The sequence below is a fragment of the Pelecanus crispus genome, unplaced genomic scaffold (genome assembly GCF_030463565.1).
Source record: "Pelecanus crispus isolate bPelCri1 unplaced genomic scaffold, bPelCri1.pri SCAFFOLD_85, whole genome shotgun sequence".
In the NCBI taxonomy this organism is placed as follows: Eukaryota; Metazoa; Chordata; class Aves; order Pelecaniformes; family Pelecanidae; genus Pelecanus; species Pelecanus crispus.
This window is the reverse complement of record NW_027461494.1, coordinates 192,501-203,897: the sequence shown is the minus strand read 5'-3', so window position 1 is coordinate 203,897 and position 11,397 is coordinate 192,501.

Genomic DNA, 11,397 nt, shown 5'->3' with positions numbered 1-11,397 from the left:
CCGTCCCTGCGGGGGCCCGGCCTCCCGGGGCGTCGGGCCGAGCCGCTTTCCGCCGGGGGCCGAAAGCCCCTTCCGCCTTCCGCGCCTTCTCCCGGAGGCCTGGCCGGAGCGGAGAAAAGCAGGGGCCGTCACTGGTTCGCCCCGCACCCTTCTTTCGTGCCCGCGCGCGGCCTACCTGCCGGCCCGCCGTCGGCCTGGGCCGTGAACCCGGTACCTGATCGGGTGCCTCCCGGCGCAGGCCGCGTCGGGCGGTCGCCGGGCCGCCGTCCCTGCGGGGGCCCGGCCTCCCGGGGCGTCGGGCCGAGCCGCTTTCCGCCGGGGGCCGAAAGCCCCTTCCGCCTTCCGCGCCTTCTCCCGGAGGCCTGGCCGGAGCGGAGAAAAGCAGGGGCCGTCACTGGTTCGCCCCGCACCCTTCTTTCGTGCCCGCGCGCGGCCTACCTGCCGGCCCGCCGTCGGCCTGGGCCGTGAACCCGGTACCTGATCGGGTGCCTCCCGGCGCAGGCCGCGTCGGGCGGTCGCCGGGCCGCCGTCCCTGCGGGGGCCCGGCCTCCCGGGGCGTCGGGCCGAGCCGCTTTCCGCCGGGGGCCGAAAGCCCCTTCCGCCTTCCGCGCCTTCTCCCGGAGGCCTGGCCGGAGCGGAGAAAAGCAGGGGCCGTCACTGGTTCGCCCCGCACCCTTCTTTCGTGCCCGCGCGCGCGCGCGGCCTACCTGCCGGCCCGCCGTCGGCCTGGGCCGTGAACCCGGTACCTGATCGGGTGCCTCCCGGCGCAGGCCGCGTCGGGCGGTCGCCGGGCCGCCGTCCCTGCGGGGGCCCGGCCTCCCGGGGCGTCGGGCCGAGCCGCTTTCCGCCGGGGGCCGAAAGCCCCTTCCGCCTTCCGCGCCTTCCCCCGGAGGCCTGGCCGGAGCGGAGAAAAGCAGGGGCCGTCACTGGTTCGCCCCGCACCCTTCTTTCGTGCCCGCGCGCGCGCGCGGCCTACCTGCCGGCCCGCCGTCGGCCTGGGCCGTGAACCCGGTACCTGATCGGGTGCCTCCCGGCGCAGGCCGCGTCGGGCGGTCGCCGGGCCGCCGTCCCTGCGGGGGCCCGGCCTCCCGGGGCGTCGGGCCGAGCCGCTTTCCGCCGGGGGCCGAAAGCCCCTTCCGCCTTCCGCGCCTTCCCCCGGAGGCCTGGCCGGAGCGGAGAAAAGCAGGGGCCGTCACTGGTTCGCCCCGCACCCTTCTTTTGTGCCCGCGCGCGCGCGCGGCCTACCTGCCGGCCCGCCGTCGGCCTGGGCCGTGAACCCGGTACCTGATCGGGTGCCTCCCGGCGCAGGCCGCGTCGGGCGGTCGCCGGGCCGCCGTCCCTGCGGGGGCCCGGCCTCCCGGGGCGTCGGGCCGAGCCGCTTTCCGCCGGGGGCCGAAAGCCCCTTCCGCCTTCCGCGCCTTCTCCCGGAGGCCTGGCCGGAGCGGAGAAAAGCAGGGGCCGTCACTGGTTCGCCCCGCACCCTTCTTTCGTGCCCGCGCGCGGCCTACCTGCCGGCCCGCCGTCGGCCTGGGCCGTGAACCCGGTACCTGATCGGGTGCCTCCCGGCGCAGGCCGCGTCGGGCGGTCGCCGGGCCGCCGTCCCTGCGGGGGCCCGGCCTCCCGGGGCGTCGGGCCGAGCCGCTTTCCGCCGGGGGCCGAAAGCCCCTTCCGCCTTCCGCGCCTTCTCCCGGAGGCCTGGCCGGAGCGGAGAAAAGCAGGGGCCGTCACTGGTTCGCCCCGCACCCTTCTTTCGTGCCCGCGCGCGGCCTACCTGCCGGCCCGCCGTCGGCCTGGGCCGTGAACCCGGTACCTGATCGGGTGCCTCCCGGCGCAGGCCGCGTCGGGCGGTCGCCGGGCCGCCGTCCCTGCGGGGGCCCGGCCTCCCGGGGCGTCGGGCCGAGCCGCTTTCCGCCGGGGGCCGAAAGCCCCTTCCGCCTTCCGCGCCTTCTCCCGGAGGCCTGGCCGGAGCGGAGAAAAGCAGGGGCCGTCACTGGTTCGCCCCGCACCCTTCTTTCGTGCCCGCGCGCGGCCTACCTGCCGGCCCGCCGTCGGCCTGGGCCGTGAACCCGGTACCTGATCGGGTGCCTCCCGGCGCAGGCCGCGTCGGGCGGTCGCCGGGCCGCCGTCCCTGCGGGGGCCCGGCCTCCCGGGGCGTCGGGCCGAGCCGCTTTCCGCCGGGGGCCGAAAGCCCCTTCCGCCTTCCGCGCCTTCTCCCGGAGGCCTGGCCGGAGCGGAGAAAAGCAGGGGCCGTCACTGGTTCGCCCCGCACCCTTCTTTCGTGCCCGCGCGCGGCCTACCTGCCGGCCCGCCGTCGGCCTGGGCCGTGAACCCGGTACCTGATCGGGTGCCTCCCGGCGCAGGCCGCGTCGGGCGGTCGCCGGGCCGCCGTCCCTGCGGGGGCCCGGCCTCCCGGGGCGTCGGGCCGAGCCGCTTTCCGCCGGGGGCCGAAAGCCCCTTCCGCCTTCCGCGCCTTCTCCCGGAGGCCTGGCCGGAGCGGAGAAAAGCAGGGGCCGTCACTGGTTCGCCCCGCACCCTTCTTTCGTGCCCGCGCGCGGCCTACCTGCCGGCCCGCCGTCGGCCTGGGCCGTGAACCCGGTACCTGATCGGGTGCCTCCCGGCGCAGGCCGCGTCGGGCGGTCGCCGGGCCGCCGTCCCTGCGGGGGCCCGGCCTCCCGGGGCGTCGGGCCGAGCCGCTTTCCGCCGGGGGCCGAAAGCCCCTTCCGCCTTCCGCGCCTTCTCCCGGAGGCCTGGCCGGAGCGGAGAAAAGCAGGGGCCGTCACTGGTTCGCCCCGCACCCTTCTTTCGTGCCCGCGCGCGGCCTACCTGCCGGCCCGCCGTCGGCCTGGGCCGTGAACCCGGTACCTGATCGGGTGCCTCCCGGCGCAGGCCGCGTCGGGCGGTCGCCGGGCCGCCGTCCCTGCGGGGGCCCGGCCTCCCGGGGCGTCGGGCCGAGCCGCTTTCCGCCGGGGGCCGAAAGCCCCTTCCGCCTTCCGCGCCTTCTCCCGGAGGCCTGGCCGGAGCGGAGAAAAGCCCGGGCCATCACTCCACTCGTTCGCGCTGGACGCTTACTTTTTTGCGCGCTCCCCCCCCCCCGGCCACGTTACCCGGGAGGGGCTTACCGCCCCGAGAGGGCCTCTCAAAGGACGCGGCCGGCCTCCAAAATCTCGCAGGCTGTCGGCTGCCTGACCTAACGGGCCCTGCGGCCGCAAGCCAACTTCGCCCGAGCCTCCTCAGAGACGAGGAGCTCCCGTGGCCGACCGGCCCGAGGCCCGGGCCGCAAAGGACCGCACCCACCTGCGCGGTTCGTTCCCCCGAGGCCGCCGGGCCCGTCGTCCTCTCGGCAGCACTCACCGCTCAAACGCATCCCGCTGGCGACGCGACTGCCGACGGCCCCTTGTTACGAGTGCGGCCTGCCTCCCCGCCACCCTGGGCCGGGGCCCTGCCGCCCGGCCGCCGGAGCCAACCCTGGGGACCTGGCTCTCTGCGCAGGCCGAGGCACGCGGCTGCTGCTGCTGCTGCTTGCTGCTGCTGCTTGCTGCTGCTGCTTTCCCAGGGACGGGTGCGACCGGCAGCCGAGCCGAGCGTGTCGCCCGCAGAAAGGCATGGGCGCAGGCCAGACGTTGACAGGGCCCGGCCTGTAACAGAGAGGGCGGCGTTAGGGACAGCGTTACAAACCCTTTTCGTTTCTTCCCGCGTGCGCGCGCGCACGCAACCCGAAACGGGACCCCGGCCCGAACGCCCCGTCCCTCCCCGCCCGCCGCCGCATGCACACACCACCATCCCCACACCCCCACACCCCACCCACCCCCCCGACAGCCCCCCGGCCCGAACCCCTCGCCCGCCGCCACACGTGCACGCGCCCAGACACGCGGGCAGCCACGCCCACCCCGCCCGCCGCCGCGCACGCACACCCCGCGCTCCCCCGCCGCGCACACACACGGAGCCCGCCCCCCCCCCCCGCCGCCACGACTCGTGCAGCCCCGCCCCGCCCGCTGCCACACGCGTGTGCACACGCACACACGCAGAACCCGCACTTTCCCGCCGCCGCCCCCCCCCCCCCGCCCGCCTCGCCTGCCGCCACACGTGCGCAAAGACAGCCCCCCGCCCCAGCCCGCCGACACACCGACCCCCCCCCCCCCCCCCCCCCCCGCCCCCCTGCCCCCGCCGCCTAGCCGCCGGCAGGTTTGCCGCGCCTGGAAAGGCAGGCGGGAGACTCTAGGACCCGGCGGCGTCCCTGCCGGCTCCGTGCCGGGCGGCAGAGGGGAATCCCGGCGGCGTGCTGCCGAGTCCCTACCCTGCCCTGCCCGTGCTGCTTGCTGCTGCTGCTGCTTGCTGCTGCCGCTTGGTGCTTGCGCGCTCCCCCGCCGCCCCCCCCACCCCCCCACCACGCCCGCCCGCCTCGCCTGCCGCCACACGTGCGCACAGACAGCCCCCCGCCCCAGCCCGCCAACCCGCCCCGCCGCCGCCGCCGCCGAGCCGCCGGCAGGTTTGCCGCGCCGGGAAAGGCAGGCGGGAGACTCTAAGACGCGGCGGCGGCCCTGCCGACTCCGTGCCGGGCGGCAGAGGGGAATCCCGGCGGCGTGCCGGTCTCTCACCGCGGCTGCCGAGTCCCTACCCTGCCCTGCCCGTGCTGCTGGCTGCTGCTTGCTGCTGCTTGCTGCTGCTGCTTGGTGCTTGCGCGCTGCCCCGCCGCCCCCCCCCCCCCCCCCCAACCCCGCCCGCCCGCCCGCCTCGCCTGTCGCCATATGTGCGCGCAGACAGCCCCCCCGCCCTAGCCCGCCGACACACCACCACCACCACCACCCCCCCACCCCCCCCCCCCACCCCCCCCCCCCCCCCGCCGCCTAGCCGCCGGCAGGTTTGCCGCGCCGGGAAAGGCAGGCGGGAGACTCTAGGACCCGGCGGCGTCCCTGCCGGCTCCGTGCCGGGCGGCAGAGGGGAATCCCGGCGGCGTGCCGGTCTCTCACCGCGGCTGCCGAGTCCCTACCCTGCCCTGCCCGTGCCCCGGCTCCTGCCTGCCTTTCTGCTCGCTCGCCCTGCTGCACGCCTGCCCGCCCCCGCCGCGGGTGGAAAGTGAAACGAAGGCGCGGGGGCGGGGGAAGAAAGGAAGGGGGGAAAAAATCCCCAACCGACCCGAACAGAAACCTTCTCCGATAAGAGGCGGCGCCCCCCCCCGCGCCAGGCTCCCCGCCTGCTCGCCGACCGCTCTCGCCTGCCCTTGCGCCCGCACCCCACCCCACCCCACCCCTTCCCCTTCCCCTGCCGCCGCCGCCACTGAGCGCGGGACCGTTGCTCCGGCGGGAACCACCGCCCTTTACGCGCGGGCGGGGGAGGCCGGTTGCCAGGTAACGGGGGCCGGCGCGCCTGCGCAGGGCGCGCGGCTGATCAAAAACAACCCCCCGGGGCGCCAGACAGTCTGCGCTCAGCGGGGCAGCACCCACCCGCCCCGGAACGGCAGCGCACGGAGGGAGGGGGAGCGCGCGCGTCGGGGCGGGGCGGGGGGGGTGCTGTCTGTAGGACGGCAGGCACATATTTTAACGTGCTGTGTTTCATAGGAAAAATAAAAAAGTCAAAACGAAATATAGCGATGGCAAGACAAAAAAAAACACGAACCACCACCGCCGCCCCCGCAGCCGCCGCCGCCACCCCCCCCCCCCCCCCAACCAGAAAACCAGCCTACAACGCAAAACGAACAAACAAAAGCCGGCGAGTGCCCGGCAACCGCCGGGACCTGGACCCGGCTAGGGGTGCCCGGTTCTGAAGTCTCCTTGGCGGACGCCACGGAGGCGGGGGTGCTGGGGGGGGGGGGGGGGGGGGCCGCGGGAGGGGGGGGGGGGGGGGGGCGCAAGCGTGCCTGATTGAGGGTGGCAAGCGACGGCTTTTTAACAAGAAAAGCAAAACAAAAGACAAAGAAAAAAAAAAACAACAACAAAAAGAGTCTGTTACTATTTATTTTTTCTACCAAAAGCAAAAAAAAGGCATTCTGCTGCGAAAACAGTTCATTCAAACTTGCTTCCGAGTTTCCATACCAAAGGGGGGGGGGGGGGAAGAAAAAAACACAGCCCCAACACCCCCCCACCCCGGCTGGGACCAACCGGGCCTCCCCGTCCAGCCGGCTCCTGGAGCAAGGAGCGACTGCCCGGTCCAGCTGGCTCCTGGAGCGGGGAGCGGCTGCCGGGTCTACCCGGCTCCGGTCCCCGGAGCGGCTGCCAGGTCTACCCGGCTCCGGTCGCGGGAGCGGCTGCCAGGTCTACCCGGCTCCGGTCCCCGAGCCGGCTGCCAGGTCTACCCGGCTCCGGTCCCGGGAGCGGCTGCCAGGTCTACCCGGCTCCGGTCCCCGAGCCGGCTGCCAGGTCAGCCCGGCTCCGGTCCCCGGAGCGGCTGCCAGGTCTACCCGGCTCCGGTCCCGGGAGCGGCTGCCAGGTCTACCCGGCTCCGGTCCCGGGAGCGGCTGCCAGGTCTACCCGGATCCGGTCCCCGGAGCGGCTGCCAGGTCTACCCGGCTCCGGTCCCGGGAGCGGCTGCCAGGTCTACCCGGCTCCGGTCCCGGGAGCGGCTGCCAGGTCTACCCGGCTCCGGTCCCCGGAGCGGCTGCCAGGTCTACCCGGCTCCGGTCCCCGAGCCGGCTGCCAGGTCTACCCGGCTCCGGTCCCGGGAGCGGCTGCCAGGTCTACCCGGCTCCGGTCCCCGGAGCGGCTGCCAGGTCTACCCGGCTCCGGTCCCCGAGCCGGCTGCCAGGTCTACCCGGCTCCGGTCCCGGGAGCGGCCGCCAGGTCTACCCGGCTCCGGTCCCCGGAGCGGCCGCCAGGTCGACCCGGCTCCGGTCCCCGGAGCGGCCGCCAGGTCGACCCGGCTCCGGTCCCCGGAGCGGCCGCCAGGTCTACCCGGCTCCGGTCCCCGGAGCGGCCGCCAGGTCTACCCGGCTCCGGTCCCGGGAGCGGCCGCCAGGTCGACCCGGCTCCGGTCCCCGGAGCGGCTGCCAGGTCTACCCGGCTCCGGTCCCGGGAGCGGCTGCCAGGTCTACCCGGCTCCGGTCCCCGGAGCGGCTGCCAGGTCTACCCGGCTCCGGTCCCCGAGCCGGCTGCCAGGTCTACCCGGCTCCGGTCCCCGGAGCGGCTGCCAGGTCTACCCGGCTCCGGTCCCGGGAGCGGCCGCCAGGTCGACCCGGCTCCGGTCCCGGGAGCGGCTGCCAGGTCTACCCGGCTCCGGTCCCCGGAGCGGCTGCCAGGTCTACCCGGCTCCGGTCCCCGAGCCGGCTGCCAGGTCTACCCGGCTCCGGTCCCCGGAGCGGCTGCCAGGTCTACCCGGCTCCGGTCCCCGAGCCGGCTGCCAGGTCTACCCGGCTCCGGTCCCGGGAGCGGCTGCCAGGTCTACCCGGCTCCGGTCCCCGGAGCGGCTGCCAGGTCTACCCGGCTCCGGTCCGCGAGCCGGCTGCCAGGTCTACCCGGCTCCGGTCCCCGGAGCGGCTGCCAGGTCTACCCGGCTCCGGTCCCCGAGCCGGCTGCCAGGTCTACCCGGCTCCGGTCCCGGGAGCGGCTGCCAGGTGTACCCGGCTCCGGTCCCGGGAGCGGCCGCCAGGTCTACCCGGCTCCGGTCCCCGGAGCGGCCGCCAGGTCTACCCGGCTCCGGTCCCCGGAGCGGCTGCCAGGTCTACCCGGCTCCGGTCCCGGGAGCGGCCGCCAGGTCGACCCGGCTCCGGTCCCGGGAGCGGCCGCCAGGTCGACCCGGCTCCGGTCCCGGGAGCGGCCGCCAGGTCTACCCGGCTCCGGTCCCGGGAGCGGCCGGCAGGTCTACCCGGCTCCGGTCCCCGGAGCGGCTGCCAGGTCTACCCGGCTCCGGTCCCGGGAGCGGCTGCCAGGTCTACCCGGCTCCGGTCCCCGGAGCGGCTGCCAGGTCTACCCGGCTCCGGTCCCCGAGCCGGCTGCCAGGTCTACCCGGCTCCGGTCCCGGGAGCGGCTGCCAGGTCTACCCGGCTCCGGTCCCCGGAGCGGCTGCCAGGTCTACCCGACTCCGGTCCCCGGAGCGGCTGCCAGGTCTACCCGGCTCCGGTCCCGGGAGCGGCTGCCAGGTCTACCCGGCTCCGGTCCCCGGAGCGGCTGCCAGGTCGACCCGGCTCCGGTCCCCGAGCCGGCTGCCAGGTCTACCCGGCTCCGGTCCCCGGAGCGGCTGCCAGGTCGACCCGGCTCCGGTCCCCGGAGCGGCTGCCAGGTCTACCCGGCTCCGGTCCCGGGAGCGGCTGCCAGGTCTACCCGGCTCCGGTCCCCGAGCCGGCTGCCAGGTCTACCCGGCTCCGGTCCCCGGAGCGGCTGCCAGGTCTACCCGGCTCCGGTCCCGGGAGCGGCTGCCAGGTCTACCCGGCTCCGGTCCCCGGAGCGGCTGCCAGGTCGACCCGGCTCCGGTCCCCGAGCCGGCTGCCAGGTCTACCCGGCTCCGGTCCCGAGAGCGGCTGCCAGGTCTACCCGGCTCCGGTCCCCGGAGCGGCTGCCAGGTCTACCCGGCTCCGGTCCCCGGAGCGGCTGCCAGGTCTACCCGGCTCCGGTCCCCGGAGCGGCTGCCAGGTCTACCCGGCTCCGGTCCCGGGAGCGGCTGCCAGGTCTACCCGGCTCCGGTCCCCGAGCCGGCTGCCAGGTCTACCCGGCTCCGGTCCCCGGAGCGGCTGCCAGGTCTACCCGGCTCCGGTCCCCGGAGCGGCTGCCAGGTCTACCCGGCTCCGGTCCCCGGAGCGGCTGCCAGGTCTACCCGGCTCCGGTCCCCGAGCCGGCTGCCAGGTCTACCCGGCTCCGGTCCCCGGAGCGGCTGCCAGGTCTACCCGGCTCCGGTCCCGGGAGCGGCTGCCAGGTCTACCCGGCTCCGGTCCCCGAGCCGGCTGCCAGGTCTACCCGGCTCCGGTCCCGAGAGCGGCTGCCAGGTCTACCCGGCTCCGGTCCCCGGAGCGGCTGCCAGGTCTACCCGGCTCCGGTCCCGGGAGCGGCTGCCAGGTCTACCCGGCTCCGGTCCCCGGAGCGGCTGCCAGGTCTACCCGGCTCCGGTCCCCGGAGCGGCTGCCAGGTCTACCCGGCTCCGGTCCCCGAGCCGGCTGCCAGGTCTACCCGGCTCCGGTCCCCGGAGCGGCTGCCAGGTCTACCCGGCTCCGGTCCCCGGAGCGGCTGCCAGGTCTACCCGGCTCCGGTCCCGGGAGCGGCTGCCAGGTCTACCCGGCTCCGGTCCCGGGAGCGGCTGCCAGGTCTACCCGGCTCCGGTCCCCGGAGCGGCTGCCAGGTCTACCCGGCTCCGGTCCCCGAGCCGGCTGCCAGGTCTACCCGGCTCCGGTCCCCGGAGCGGCTGCCAGGTCTACCCGGCTCCGGTCCCCGGAGCGGCTGCCAGGTCTACCCGGCTCCGGTCCCGGGAGCGGCTGCCAGGTCTACCCGGCTCCGGTCCCCGAGCCGGCTGCCAGGTCTACCCGGCTCCGGTCCCCGAGCCGGCTGCCAGGTCTACCCGGCTCCGGTCCCGAGAGCGGCTGCCAGGTCTACCCGGCTCCGGTCCCCGGAGCGGCTGCCAGGTCTACCCGGCTCCGGTCCCGGGAGCGGCTGCCAGGTCTACCCGGCTCCGGTCCCCGGAGCGGCTGCCAGGTCTACCCGGCTCCGGTCCCCGAGCCGGCTGCCAGGTCTACCCGGCTCCGGTCCCCGGAGCGGCTGCCAGGTCTACCCGGCTCCGGTCCCCGGGGCGGCTGCCAGGTCTACCCGGCTCCGGCGGGACTCAGTCTCATTTCCGAATCGGGGAGGTAGACCTGTTGTCCCAGCCGCGGGCTCGGAGCTGCCGAAGGGGTCGCTGTTTTGCGCTGCCTCCAGTTACCTCATCGTAAAGGTCGGCGACGGTTGGCGCCCCTTCCCGGTGGGCGGAGGCGCGGCTCTTGGAGCTTGCCGGGCGCAGGGACCTTCCGGTCCGTACTATGGGAGCAAAGGGTGACATGCCACATGTACTAGAGCTAACGAGCGGTTGCGAGCCCCGAGGCTCGGCCGGCGAAGTGGGGCACTCGGCGGCCGCGGTGGCGGTTCCCTCGGCGGTTCCGGCCACTTTCTGCCTACTCGGCTCAGCCGTGTCCCGGCGTTTGCCCGAGAAGATGGCCCAGGTTTTCCGAGCGGTGGGGAGTCGCGCAGAGCTGGAGCCGCCGGCAAGGCTCCTGCGTCCGTTGCCGCCTGGCGCGCGACACACAAGCCGGCTGCCGCGGGGCAGAGGCACTCGAACGCTGGAAGTCCGCGGTGGGGTTTTCCGTGCTTGCCGCGGTTTTCCGCTTCCTCGGCCCGCTGAGGAGCCCGATGATGGCGTGGGCGTAGGCGGCGGCGCCTCGTCCTCCTCCCCCGGCCGGCGCGAGCCAGACGCGGGGCGGCTCGTGGTGTCTGGCCCGCCCGTGCTTCTTCTTTCCCGGTTGTCTCCGAGGGCGGCCTCGGTGGGGAAACGTGCCATGGGTAAAAGCTGTCCCAGGACTGTGGCCGCGGGGCCTCTGCTTCCTTTCTGCTGATCGATGATGCATGGTGGGGTGCGTCGGGGAGGCTTCACGGCGGGCCGGCTGCGCCGGTGTTCAGGCCGGCGTTGCACCTCTCCGCGAGACGTTGCCCTCTCAATCGCACGCTGTCCCAGGACCCGCGGGGCCGTGGGGGGCCTCCGCTTCCTTTCTCTCTCGTCTCTTTCCTTTACCGATCGATGAGGCCTTTCGGGTCGCGTCGGAAAGGGCCCCCGGCGGGCCGGCTCTTCCGTGCTCCCCGTCATAGGGAGCCACGGCGGGGTCCGGTGTTCAGGCACGGGCAGGTCTACCTTTCCAATTCGCTTCCCGTCGCATGCGAGGTGTGTGCCACCTACCTTCCTTCTTTCCCCCGGCGTTAGGGGGGCCGTGGCGGTGCCGGCGATGCCGTGCCGTCCTACCCCCGCTCCGAGGGGGTGAGCGTTCCTTGGGCTTCTCTACCGAAACAGCTTTTGCGCGACGGCCGCGTGGCCTCGCGAGTTCTCTCAGGTGTCCTAAAACGACGCGAGGCGCGGGGGCCGGCCTCGGTCCGGGTGTCCGTGGGTGCCGGCCGCGTGCAGCGCTGGGCGGTGGGGTGTCCGAGCCTAACAAAGGTGTGGAAAAAAAAAAAAGCCGCGTTCTAGGGGAAAAAGGGCGAGTGCGGGGCCGCAAGCCCGCCCGGGTTGCGGGCCCCGAAGCGTGCCGCGGGCGGCCAGGGGGGCGTCCCCCTCCGCCGCTGCCGCCTCCGTTGTACCGGCTTTCTGTGCCACACCGCCGCCTGCTGCGGAGCGAGCCGCCCCGGCGGGGGCCTCGGTCCCGGGGTCGCGCCCGCCTCGGCGGGTCGCTGCCTCCTCTAGCACGTCCGGTGCCTCTCCCGCGGCAGGGGGGAGCCGAGTCCCTCTCCCCCCGCAGATCGTCCC